Below are 13,465 nucleotides of genomic sequence, written 5' to 3'. Positions count from 1 at the left end.
AGAATTTCCTAGAAAGTTTTAAATAGATGTTCTTACATATTAAGAAACCAGGTTAAGATGCTGCTTTGGCTCATAAACTATGCTAGCTACTATACGCCAAAGTGGATTTAGGCATCTAAGTGAAATCTTATCCTACCCTGCTTGGGTATCTGAAAAACAGCTAATACAAAAGTGGATAGATTCTCCTCTTTACTGATTTATTTTTTACTTAGTCTTGAAACAAAGATGATGGTGTGTTACAAACGTATGCATTTTTTTCAAGGTGGAAAAGAAGTTCACTTAAAGTCTTACTAGATATAATAGGATCTGGTCCTTTGTTTAGATACATTACTCCATTTATAGTGTTCCACGATGTACTAAGTATGAGTATCTTTGAAAGCCACACCTTAATATTAAGAACTAGAATGAGATTGGTATAATGGTACAACTGACATCATTTGACATAAACAAGAAAGGAACTTGTAAAAATATTTGTAGGAGAAGAGGGGAACTGATGGCAATTTTATTTGGAGATCTACATTTAGAGTTCAGCTTATCTGACAAGAAAATTGAGTTTGAAGATTACCGCCTGTTAACTACCTTACTCTTTATATAACAAAGTGAAGATACTATATGACAGTGGTTCTCAAATTTTTTTATGTGGCTGCAAGCAATGTCAGAGGGTCTCACAGGCAATATGTTACCCATGAATAATGTGTTGGGGATCCTTGTACTATGGCAGAGTGTAGCCTGTAACCATTTATGATCAAGAAAACCCAGGACCACAATAACATAGGTGCTGAAAAACCAAACTAAGCTGCCTTGCCAGAGCTTTCTGGGATAGTTGCAAGAGCCATGTTTTGTAAAAATTTGACTTGAAATTCCCACAACATGCATAAAATGTGGATGCTCCCATGTGGAAGGGGACAGTGAAGAAAGAAAAAGGTGGTGTTCTCCCCTACTTTGGGGGTCTTCAAGAGGAAACTGGACAAGCACCTAGCTGGGGTTGTCTGACCCCAGCACTCTTTCCTGCCCAGGGCAGGGGATTGGTGCCCAGGGCTGGTCACTTGATGACCTAGTGAAGTCCCTTCTGGCCCTAATATCTATGAATATATGAAAAAACTTATATTCATATTTTCCGTCTAATAAAACCTATTTTGATTTTACACTTTCGATCCATTTGTCATAAATATGAACATTCCAAATGCTTTCTCCCTTTTAAAATGTGTGAAATATACTGTAAAGACAACTTAAAATATGTAGATAGGTACCCAAGATGTCACAAGTGTTAAGCTTTTCTTTTCTTATGTCTTACTGGTAATTTGAGCAATGTAAAGAGCTTTGAAAACATCCAGGTAAAATCAGTCATCAGGGTGTCTGATCTTTGTTTGAATAATAAGGCTGAATGCCCCTGATGCAGCACCAGGAAAGAACCCTTATGCCTGAAAATGTAGATGTTGAGACAAAGGGCTGCAATGATTTACTGAATGAATTGAAACTTTGCTTAAAATGCCTTTACTGTTAGAGGAGCACTAATATTTTTGAACATCAGGATGAAAATGGAGGACAGCAGCACCACAAAATATTTTAAAAACTGGCAGCTGCATCAGAGCCAGTGTCACCATAACTATGTGAAATTAAACCTAAAACTTAGCATCATTTTACACTTCAGAATATTTAATGCAGCCCCAACTGCCTGAGCTAAAACTGTAGGCGGTTGTGAAGATGTTGACATTTGAACAGATGTCAGCAATCTTAGGAAATCTAAGTTGGGCTGTAGATTGAGAGCTGGGCAGCTAATGGTGATTGTTACATGAAAGCAACATGCGAATATAAATCTGAGTAAGGCCCCAAGTCAATAAAGTTAAGAATTTTTACATCATTATTAGGGTGGGAGGGGTGTGGAGCAGTAGAAGTCTGGTCCAACTATGTTTTGTTGTAACTTTTCAAATTCTGAATTTAAATCAGTTTTGAAACCTCTACTGCAGTGCCATTTTCAAGACAGCTTAGTAATGAATGGAACTAGTATTGGCTTTGCATTTGGCTGTTTGCATCTTACTCAGAAACTCTTTTTTCAGGTTCAGCATAACTTGGAATTTGGAGCTCTCCATTTTCATTAAAAAAAAAACCCTGAAAATTTTGGGGGTGTAATCCAACAACCCGAGATTTCCACAGATTTTAGTGGGTCTTGGAAAAGAAGATTGTACCTGGAAGAAATGGATAACATGTGTTCCTTGCTAGTACCATAATAAGATTCATTAGCAGCAGAGATCTGGTTCCCTGAGGTGCAGGGGATATAAACCAGCTTTATATGAGCTTTAAAGAAAGAGAAAGCAAGAGTCTGGGTAGAAAATAGAACAAGTGTGAGGGATTTGCCTTGTAACTCATGATGATTGATGCTCGCCTTACCTCATGTGCTTATTTTGGCCTACAGTTTATGGAAGTCTCTTGGGCCTTAAAGAAGTAGGAAACTTATTGCCGCTGTATTCTGATCTTAAATATCCTACAGTCTGGGTGCATCTACACGAGACATTCACTGTGGAGTCGCCTAATTAGCTCCGCGGTAAAACGGCACTGTCTAACGTGTGGTGCTGTTAGGATGGAATAAACAAATTGACTTCACTACAACAGTTATTTCTCAGTAGCAACATACATGTAGATACTGACAGGGCTGGCTGGGGCATGAGGGTGCTCCAGTGAGGGGGCTGCCTGCCATTCTAGCTCCACGCTTGAGCACCCTTGTGCCCCAGCCCGCTCCTCCACAGCGCATTGAGCCAGATTGGAGGAGTTCTGGGTGCGCAAGCTGAGCTCCTGGGCTCCCTGCCAGCCGGGGCTGCTCCAACCCAACCCAGCGTGCTGTGATTCTGGGCACACATGCGAATGCAGCACCTACAAGCAATAAACTATGGCGCAAACTGCACCAGAGTTTATTGTTGTGCATTAATAACACATATAAATGTGCCCTCTGTTGTACTATCTGCTGCTAACTGGTTTGACATAGAATAACTGTGCCTTCAAATAAATGAGGTTGTTCTTCAAACTGATCCTAATGGTTGCTAACATTGAACTGGAAAGGTTCATGAAGACCCATTAAAAAAGTGCAGTTTGTCCAGCCTTTGTCTTCCTTTTCACTCATTTTACATTGTGATGTAGCCTTATAGAACATGACTGGTTTAGCTTCTCAAGCCAATGATTGACCATGTACCTCACTGGATTGAGACAGTCCAGAGGTTTCAGAAGCCCACCAAGTACACTCTGGCAGCAGCTGCAGAGAACCAGTGGTCCTAACTATAACTAACTGTTGTATGAAAGATATTGTACTTGATCAGCAATACATTTGAACTCTTCTGTTTTTACTGCAGATTTTTTCCATATTTTGATTAAATGTTTCAGTGTAAATAGTCTTCATCCCTCATATGTTTTTTATAACTTAGTTTCTAATAACTACAATTTAGTGATTTCAATCCCTAATCGGTTAAGGTGTGAAACCAAGAAATGAGTGTTTCTCATTAAAAGACTACAGTGTGTTCCATCAATATAATTAAATATGAATTGGGGTTTAGCAATTTAGAGCCTCCTTTTACCAAACAGTTTCTGGATGGGATTTAATGAGATATTTTATGGCTCCAAATACATTTAGTTAAACAGCTATTTTTATATCACACAAATGGAAAGTAATCAGGATAGGTGAATACAAGAAGTCCTTGTAAAGACACTATTATAAGCCAAGGATGACATCATGGTACTTGCATCTTGAAACATTAGATTTAGTGAAAGGAATTTCTATCCACCTGTTTGAGAAGTTTAGTACTTAAAAGGATCTGGTTTTAACACTAGTAGAAAATGTTGCTAAGAGCATAAAACTATTTGTATCCATGCCTTTCTCATTTATGTTATAGGCCCTTATTATTACTACATCCACTTTAAGGCCTATATATGGTGCTGGAGTGCCCTGACCTCATTGCAAAGTATCATATAGCAAGTATGTTGGATTCTATGGCCATATCTGCATAGTGAACTTAAGGTATGTGATGTCTGAAAGGGGCTAATTAGCACCAATGAGTGATAGGGCTTAGTGTACACTGTACAATATGGTATGTTTGCTTCTAAAATTGTTTTTCTTCAAGCTAATTAATTAGCCTTCCCATTGTGCTGCAGAATAATGACAGCATTGCTTCTGGTTAGTAGGCAGAACTGCAATAATGGTAGCACTTAATAGCCTAATAAAAATGAAGGCGTCATCCATTTTGGTTTGCAGCTTTCTCAGTGATGCCAAGAACTGCATGCAGTATAGTATGTAAGGGGGCATGATCTTTATCCGAAAACCATTCCACTGAAAACTTAGATTTGAATAGCTTTTGAGAGGAGATCATAAATTCTTAGAATAGAAGTGATAGGTGAAGAAAAACAGGCCCTTATCTGGTCTATAGCTTGCTGAATGTAATATGAAGCTTTCCACTGCCTTCAATGTATGTGTCCAGATATGCGTAGATGTTTGGTTCCCTGGGGACAACTAGCAGTGGCGCACCTTGCACCACAGCTATTTGTCTCCGGAGAACACCCAAGCCACATGAGCTTTGCACAGCAAGCTACCGGGGGCGGTAGGGAAGGCTGAGACCAGTACTGGGTTGGCCCCAGCAGCCTTACCTGAGGTTCTAGGGGCCTCCTGGTCTGCAGCTATGGCGTTTCTGCCACACAAAGAATGGCTCTGGGCAGTCCGGCTCCTCTTTTCAGCAGCGCTTGCTGCCTGAGTGTATGCTGCACCCCTTTTTTCCTGCAGGTTTTTTGACCCCTGTGGTCAAAATAACAGTGAGGAAAAAACACAGCTCATGCTCAGGTAGTGCACCCTTGCAGCCCAGGGAACACCAGACTGTGTGTTATGTGGCACTACAAATGTGTTTGCGGTACCACATACTGCACGACCACACATACCTGGAAGCGCCCAATAGGTTTTACATCAGAGTCTTTTAATGAGACTTATTATTTAAGAAGAGCCTCCATAACCTCCCTGGTGTACACTATAGAATACTTTATGGTATGTTTGCTTCTAAAATTGTTCTTCCTCTTCCTCTCCTTTTTTACATGCTGGTCATTAGCTCGCTAGGTTATTACCCCATGTAGACAGCTGCATTTTATACAGAATAGATTTTGTTTGTATATAATGAGATTACATTTGTCTCTTAATTCCAGTAACCTGATCTCTTCTTCTTGATCTTTAGCCTTTGCTTATTTTGTTTCCAATTCCTTTATTTCCCTTTCTGTCTCTTCTAATTTATCATTCGACTCCCTCTTTAGCTAAGGTAACCAAGATAATTTGGCTCTTATTAAATGAGTCCCATGCCCTGAGAACAAATGAGACTGAACTCTGATAAGTTTACTTTTTTCTAACTGTGTTTACTGAAAAGCTTATTGACATAATACTCATTCAAAGATTTTTTCACCACTTTCTTCAGTAACAGTAGTAACTGCATGCCCAAATATATACTAAAAAGTATGTACTCTTATTTTTCTAACTAGAATATCTGTCTTGTTTGGCAACACTAATGGCTATTGAATGGCTAGAATGAAGGTATATATTCATCTTCCTGTATGGATATTTGACACATTTACTCCAGAGTAAATTGACTTCAGTCAGGAAAGTGGAGTAAACACAAAATGTACCGCCCTACCACACAGTTAATTTCTCTTCCCAAGGTAAAGTTATCCCAGTGTAAAATCTGCAGTTATTTTATCCTTGTGTGACTTAAATGTGAAGTGTTGCACATCTGGACCTGTAGTCAGTGTCATCCAAGAACTGTCCTTTCTGCAATGCAAACTTGCTTCCTACCTCCACTCATTGGTGAAGCATTATAATACTGACTACTGAGGGCAGCTGGTCTTGAGTCTACTACTTGTTATCGCATCAATTTATTACAGTGTAAATTCTGAGGTAAATTACTCCATGGTAATCATGTCATACATCCACACCCCTCATTTTTAGCTTCTCTCCACCCATTTTTCTTCATTTGTCAGTACCTTTCTCAAAAAGTTTTATGATATTAAGATGATGTTTTGTCTGCTTCCAGAAACAAATTTACTTTAGATTGTTTCAGCAAAATGCCTAGCTTTTATTTTCAGTCATTTCTGAATTCTTTATTAATAAGAATCTACATGCATTTGTCTAATGTGATATTTCAGCAGCAGTGTTGCTTATGTCTGTAAATAAAGAAGATAAAGAGATAAATAAAAATGATGATATCAGGAGATTGTGAAAGGAAAGGGAAGACAAAGAGCAAGAAGAACAGAAGGGATATCACTAACATTCACTAAAATACCAGAAGTTGTTGGCAGGTTTATGTCAATGTGGACTCCTTGTGAAGAACTGTCAGACTTCTTACCAGAGTGAGTCCAGAGATTAGTTAGCTAGGAACAAGTATATGACATGGACATGATGTTGAAAAAAATCCTGATGGGAGCAGGGAAAAAGCCATTGATTATCTGTCATTTCAAAATAAAATGACACTGCTATATTCTGCTGGTTTAGATCAAGGATGCCAAGCTGAGGAAGATGCTCAAAGAAATGTAGGCTCATATTATCTTCAGTAGAATCTTTTGAGCTCTAGATAGGGAGGATGTTACAAGCCAATGATAAACAACAGATGGCTCAAGGATTAGTGCTTTTAGAAAGGTTTTGGGATATTTGGTGCCAGGGGCTAAGTACAGAAAATAAAAAAGCCCATGGCTGAATCAATTTAGTCATTGCAGGTTAGTCTAAGGTGCAAAGATTAAACAGAGAAACAACCAGACACACATTTACCTTTGATTAAGGAACTGCAGCCACATGCCTGCAGTGACTCCAGCCAGAAGCTTGGGCGGGGGGAGGTGCTGAAGTATGGCTCTATGGCACATCCTCTTCCTGCTACTCCCAACGTCTCTAGGATTTGCAGTCCAGTATCGCAGAAACAGGACTCTGTAAGATTGCTCATCACTTCCTGCTTCCAGGTGCCTCTGGGATTTGTAGTCCACAGTCATAGCCCATTGTAACTTTCAGTAAGTTTAGCAGGGCAGGGCAGCTCTGTACTTAGGGAAAAGAGGGTTAACCAGGGGAAGTGGGGTTTAACCCCCACCCTGGCCCCAGATCCCCACCAGGGTTTGTCTGAGGGGGGGCAGTCCCTGCCTCTCTATCTCTATTCCCCTCCCCTCTCTTCTCTGCTGGAGTAGACAGCCCAGCCCAGCCTGGGTGTGATAAGCTTACTGGGATGCTGGGGGACTTTGGCTTAACCTGAACCAGGAAGGGGTCTGGGGCAGAAGTTTCATAAACCAGTTTGACCCCCATCTTTTAAGTCTGATACTACATTCGACCAGGTTTATCTCAAACCAGTTTCAGCCATTTTGAAACTGGTTTATGTGCATTGAACTTATATTCTGTTACAGGTTTAAACCAGTTTCTGATTACTTAAACTGGTTTGTGTGTAACTTCTGTCCTTAGCCTAGGAGACATTCAGAGAAAAAGGACTTCATGGTCATGTCCAGATGGGTACACGCATGCCTCTTGTGTCTCAGACCAGCTTGAGACACCACAAGAGGCACATTGAGAATGAAAAAGTGTTCCCCACACTGCATATTTGAAGTGCAGGCTCTAAATTTGATACCTGGATTTCCAGGTATCAAAAAACCCAAACAAACCCAAAACAGGAAAAAAGAAGTTCAGGGCATGGTTTTACAGTGTGCTTTGAGGCAAGCCAGGGCTGGGAGCTCCAGAGATGCTCTGGCATCTGGCCAGAACATCTCTATGGAGCTCCTGCAGCCCTACCAGTGGCGGCACATAGGGGGTGCACAGGGATGCACCCCCTGACAGCCAGCATTCCCTACTTAGGCAATGGGTGTGGGGGACAGGTGGGAGCTCTGGTGTCCCTCTTGAGAGCACCAGCTGGGAAGTGGGGGTGCCAGGAGAAGCACTGCTGGCACTTCCAGGTGTGCCCCTGGGACTTCTGGGCATGCTGCTGGTACTTCTAGGTCGGTGTGTTCCTGGGGGGAGCACAGGAAGCCCTCCCCCATGCCTGGTCAGTGTGATCCATCACTGACTGGATGCTGGGGGTGCAAAGGCACTCCCTGACTCAGAAAGCACCAGTCACCCATGTGCCCTAACATGCTTCCTCCGTGTGCAGGGCAAACAGAAGCAGGGCAAGGCTGCAGTGTGACCCAGCTCTGGGCACTATCCCAGGTAAGCAGGGACTGGAGGCGGGAGGCATTTGTGGCTTCTGGTGGGGTTTGTGGGTGTGGAGGGTGTGTGCAAAGTGGTGGGGTGGTGGGGGTGCATGGGGGAATGGGGGGTTGTGAGAAGGTTTGGGGGGTGGCTGCCACACACCTGCCCCCCACCCTGTGGTACACAGCCCCTGGCACTGGGAGCAGTAGCCAGCTGGGTCATGTGCACTGCAGCGTTGCCTGACTCGTGGTCTGTGCAGGGAGAATGGGCCCAGTCCAACCTGACACAGCCTGGCATGACCCACTAGCACACTTTTGGACAGGACCGGGACACATGGCTCTGAGACCTGAGGCTCCTGTCCAAAGGTGCATGGTAGCTGGGTGTGCCAGGCCAGATTAGGCCAGGCCCATTCTCCATGAGGGTCAGGCAACTCACTTGTATGCATCGCCCTACAGCCACGCATTGCCACCTGACCCTCATGGAGAATGGACCCAACCTGGCACAGCCAGCTAGTGTGCATCTTTGGACAGGCACTGCATGTCCTGATCCTGTCCAAAGGCATGCTAACAGGCTGTGCTGAGCCAGATTGGGCTGGGCCCATTCTCCCCACCCAGACTGTTGGTCAGGCAATTCTGCAGCAGGCATGGCCCATCTGGCTGCTGCTCCCAGAGCTGGGGGCTGTGCACCACAGGGGACTAGGGAGCGGGTGTGTGGTGGCCCCCACTCAAACCCCACATCCTCCCCACACCCACCCACATACCCCCATATCTCCTCACACCCACCCACATACCCCACACCCCTTCCCACCCCACTCCTACAAACCCCACATCCCCCCATCACATACCCAGTATGCCTAGCTGCCAGACAGGATGAGACCTGCTGGCAGGAGCTGTGACTGCAGGAGCAGCTGTCCCAACATCCTAGTTAGTGAAGGGAATGGGGGGAGCTCTAATTTTTCTATGATAAGAAACCAAAAGAAAACATCAAAGCACATGGGTATTTAGAATTTATTTTATTATGATGACAGAGACACTGGTAGGTTTCCAAATTGTTTTAAAATTGTAAATATATCAATAAAACATTGCCCAACTGATTGATCAATCACTCATTCTCTCTCTCTATATATATATACACATATATATATATATATATATATATTAGTTTTAATACACACACACACACATATATATATATAATTGATATATTTACAATTTTAAAGCAATTTGGAAGCCTACCAGTGTCTCTGTCATCATAATAAAATAAATTCTAAATATCTACATGCTTTGATGTTTCCTTTTGTTTTCTTATCTATCTAGTGGTCTTTTGTTTTAATTGTTGAAGAACATTGATTTTGGGGTATTTTAAAGAGTGATTTTGGGATTTTGCAGAGAATTTGCAGTTCTTAAATGGGGAACATCAGGATTCCTGCTAGTGAGGCAAGTGGCAGGATCCAGACAGAGGAGCCTGCTCAGGGCTGGCACCTGGGACCCAGCTGGAGGTGCCTGATCTCCGGGCCATTTGGGGCCTGGAGGACATACTGAGAACATCTGGGCAATACCTGCCCCAATGGCAGGGCGGTGGAACACATGGCAACAGAGCCACACAAAGGCCAACTGTGCAAGCACCACCCACTGGCAGCTGGCCCAGAGGTACAGGTGCCTCTGCTGTGACTGTGCAGTCTCCATCCCAGTCTGGCAGGTGTGCAGCCTTGGGGCTGAAGGTGGCACAGGTCATAGCCAGGCAGCAGCCCCCACTGCCAGACTGCTGCAGTGGGTATAGGGTGCAGGGAACTCTAGATTAGGGTTGCTTCAGCAGTCTAGCTGGCACAAGGGGCTAGTGTCCCCAGGTGGCACAAGGGGTCAGGCCCCAGAAACTCCTATCTGTTTGTATTCTCTGTTGTACATGGGCCTTAAGACACAACCAGTTAATGAATAGTCCCCACTCTGTAGGGCCAAAGAGTGAAATATACAACTAATAATTTATTTGTGGGGGGGGCAGACAAGTAAGGGAAAAAACATGATAGGCGTGACATGGAAAAGTGAATGGGTGTGGTGTCCTCCAGCTGGCTTAGGTGGTGGAGTGGGGGGGTGCCATGAGGTCAGGCAAGGTGCCAGCCTCACTTCAAACTCCAGTGGGCTGGAGGACACAGAGGGGTGGGGACTGCCACTATGTAGGACCTGGTTGATAAGGGCAATGGTGTCAGGAGCTAGGACAGATTTCAGCTGGACCAGATGGCAGGTGGCATGTGTTGTAAGTAAACCCATGCACCAGGCTGGCACAGTGGGGTACACCCACTCATACTTATCATAGTCCAGGAGGTCTCTGATATGGGTGACACAAGCCAGGATCAACCTCTGTCACAACCAGGGCACTTCTGCTGTCGGCACCTCCAGCTGGGTGTTCCAGAGGAGGGGGTTGACGAGCAGGTCATTGCCCTGGGTGAGTGTCACAGGGGACCTCGAGGTGGAGACGAGCCTCCAGGCCTGGAGGAGGTCCTGGTAGAATTCTGGCAGCCCTCACAGGTCCTTCAGAGAGAAACCCCACAAGCCAAGGAGCTCCCAGTTGTATCGAAGGCCCCAGAAGTGGTGGATGAAGGGGCACCCCAGGTGGCCTCATGCTATGTAGCTACTGACATGGTACAGCAGTCGCTGCAGGGCCTGAAGGTGGAACACTGCAGGACCTGAAGGCTGTGAAGGCAAACTAGGCCCTGACCACCCTCCCGCAAGGGAAGGCTCAGGACCTCCGCACCAACCCAGTGCCATTCTGGCCAGAAAAACTCCAGAGCCCATCTCTGGAGCCCTGCCAGGACCTTGCGGGGTACAGGCAGGGCGTGTAAGCAGTGCCAGAGCAAGGACAAGACCAGCTGTTTCAGCACCAGCACTCTCTCACACAGATACACCTCAGGAGCCCTGCCCATACCTGGAACCACTCCACCACCCTTGCCTTCAGCTGGTGCTAGTTCTCTGGTGGGGAGGGGTCCATGGGGGACAGATAGACTCCCAAGTAGAGCAGTGAACACACACTCCAGTGGATCCCACAGAGTGTGGGTGGGCGTGAGCCCACTTGCCACCCGTCCCCACCGCTGGGCCAAAGCTCTTGACCCAGTCAACCCGGGCAGAGGAGGCCACTGAGTACAATGCCTGGCAAGCCTCCACCTGCACCAGGTCACCTGAGTCCTGGACCGTGAGGAGTACGTCGTCAGCATACACTGATAGGACTAGCTGCACCACTGGCTTCCGGAGCATCAACCCTGCCACCCATCTCCACAGGGCTATGGATCTCCCTCAGGATGCCCACGGCAGCTTGGTTCTCCTCTCTGCTCAACTCGTGTGTCTAGGGTGACGCCAAAGTCCCCACCAAGGACTAGGCACTCGCAAGGGTTGAGGGTGCTGATGTAAGGGGCCGCCTGGAGGAAAAAAATCCAATTTTGGGTCCCTTGCTGAGGCATACACATTCAGAAGGTTCAGGACCAGCCCCTGCACTTGGACCCAAAGGTGCAGCAGGCAGTCCAGCACCACCTCAATGTCCTGGAGAACCTCCAGCTGCAGGCTTGGGAAGAACAGGGTGGCCACCCTGCAAGAGGTGGCTGAGAAGTGACTAAAAAAGACCCTGTCTCCCCACTCCAGCCACCAATTAGGCTTGTCAGCCACAGTCGTCAGGGTCTTCTGCAAGAATACCACAGGGTACCCTCCCTCCTGAAGGAAGGACGGCACCTGGCATCTCCGGAGACCCTTCCTGCAGCCATGGACATTGAGGGTTGCGATCTTAAATGACCTCATGGCTGGGGGGGAGTGGAGTGGATGGTTCAGAAGGGGCCTCGCACATCTCAATGTCTGGTGCGGGGTTACCAGCTCGTGCAGCGCCCTCCCGTAAGTATAAAGGGAGTATGTATGAAACAGTAGACCCACCTATAAATCCAGGCATTGTAGCTTTTGGGCCCCTTGCCTTCCCTTTGCCAGCACCCTTGCACTGGCAATGATGCTGTCAAAATCTCCCTAGAGGTCCAAGGCAAGCTGTACCTTGCTGGCAGACCGGCAGGTGTAGTTGTGGTTGAGGAACGTAGGTAGCTCACTCCTGGGAACCGCCAGGACTGAGAGGTCTGCAGGCTCCATGGAGCCTTCTCATTCTCAGGCATCTTCCTCCTAGTTCTGGGGCTCAGCAGGCTCCTCAGGCACTGTCTGAACCCCCAAGTCTGCTAAGACCCCAAACTCTGGTTGGGATTGGGAGAACTCTACTGCCCCTTGGGACAGGTGGAAGTAAGGGTGGGGATGGGGCTCTTTCAAAAGATGGTAGGATAGAGCTGGAGCCCCAGGGGGGTCTGCACAGGGTCCCCAACAACGGCCTGTTGATTAGGGGACCCCACCCCGATCCCCTTTCATGCAGGACCATGGGGCTGGCTGGAAGTGAGGTTCTTCTGGAAGGGGGAGGGAAGAGACCCGTCAGGCACCAGGGTGGCTTCAGTGTCTGCCTCAGGGTCCTGGAAAGTGTTGAATTAGATCTTGCAAAGGAAATTAAACAGCAAAAGTTTATTCATCCCTATAAGTAGAAGGATAGGAAAAAAGAAGAATTGGAGGCATTTTTAGTAAGGATGAGATGAATAATCTGAGTCCATCCCCAAAATTAAATGAATACTTAAATAAGGGCAATGCCTCCATTGAGGCATAGATGAATGGAAAAGCTCCAAAAGGAATAAGAACTCATGGAAGAGGTGATATCTTTTATTAGACCAACCAGATATTTGCAAACACATTATTTTTGCAAATATTTGGTTGGTCTAATAAAAGTTATCACCTCTTCCACAAGTTTTCATTCCTTTTGCCTCTAAACCAACATGGCTACAACCTGGATACTAAGACTGTGTGAAGCTTCAGGTGGTGATTCAATTTGGAGGAGATTCAGCCCAATTCAGTCGCCAAATCTCCAAATCGGAATTAAATCATGGACCAATTAAAAGGTCAAAATTGATTCAAAGCTCTCTGAAACTTCGGAAAAGACTTGGAGAGCTTTGATGATTCCGGCAGTCCCCAGTGGCTGCAGCAGGAAGCTGGGGCCAGACTCAGAGCAGGGAACTGGGGGGGATGGGGAGCTGGGGGGAGGGGACCATTGGAGGACCCTGCCAGCCCCTATCCCCTGCCTGCTCCTCCAGCCCCCCTGACCCCTGCCCAGTCCCCCAGCCCCGCCATGGCTGCCCTGCTCGGCCCTGCTCCCAGTGCTTAAACAAAACCCAACCCAGTGCTCACCAGGTGTTGCCAGGTTGGGGGAGTTGGGAGGGGGAGGGAGCTCATGCAGACCCCCCAACGT

This window comes from Crocodylus porosus, unplaced genomic scaffold (assembly GCF_001723895.1).
Source record: "Crocodylus porosus isolate Cpor-Errol unplaced genomic scaffold, CroPor_comp1, whole genome shotgun sequence".
Classification (NCBI taxonomy): Eukaryota; Metazoa; Chordata; order Crocodylia; family Crocodylidae; genus Crocodylus; species Crocodylus porosus.
Note: the sequence above shows the minus strand (reverse complement) of the source record.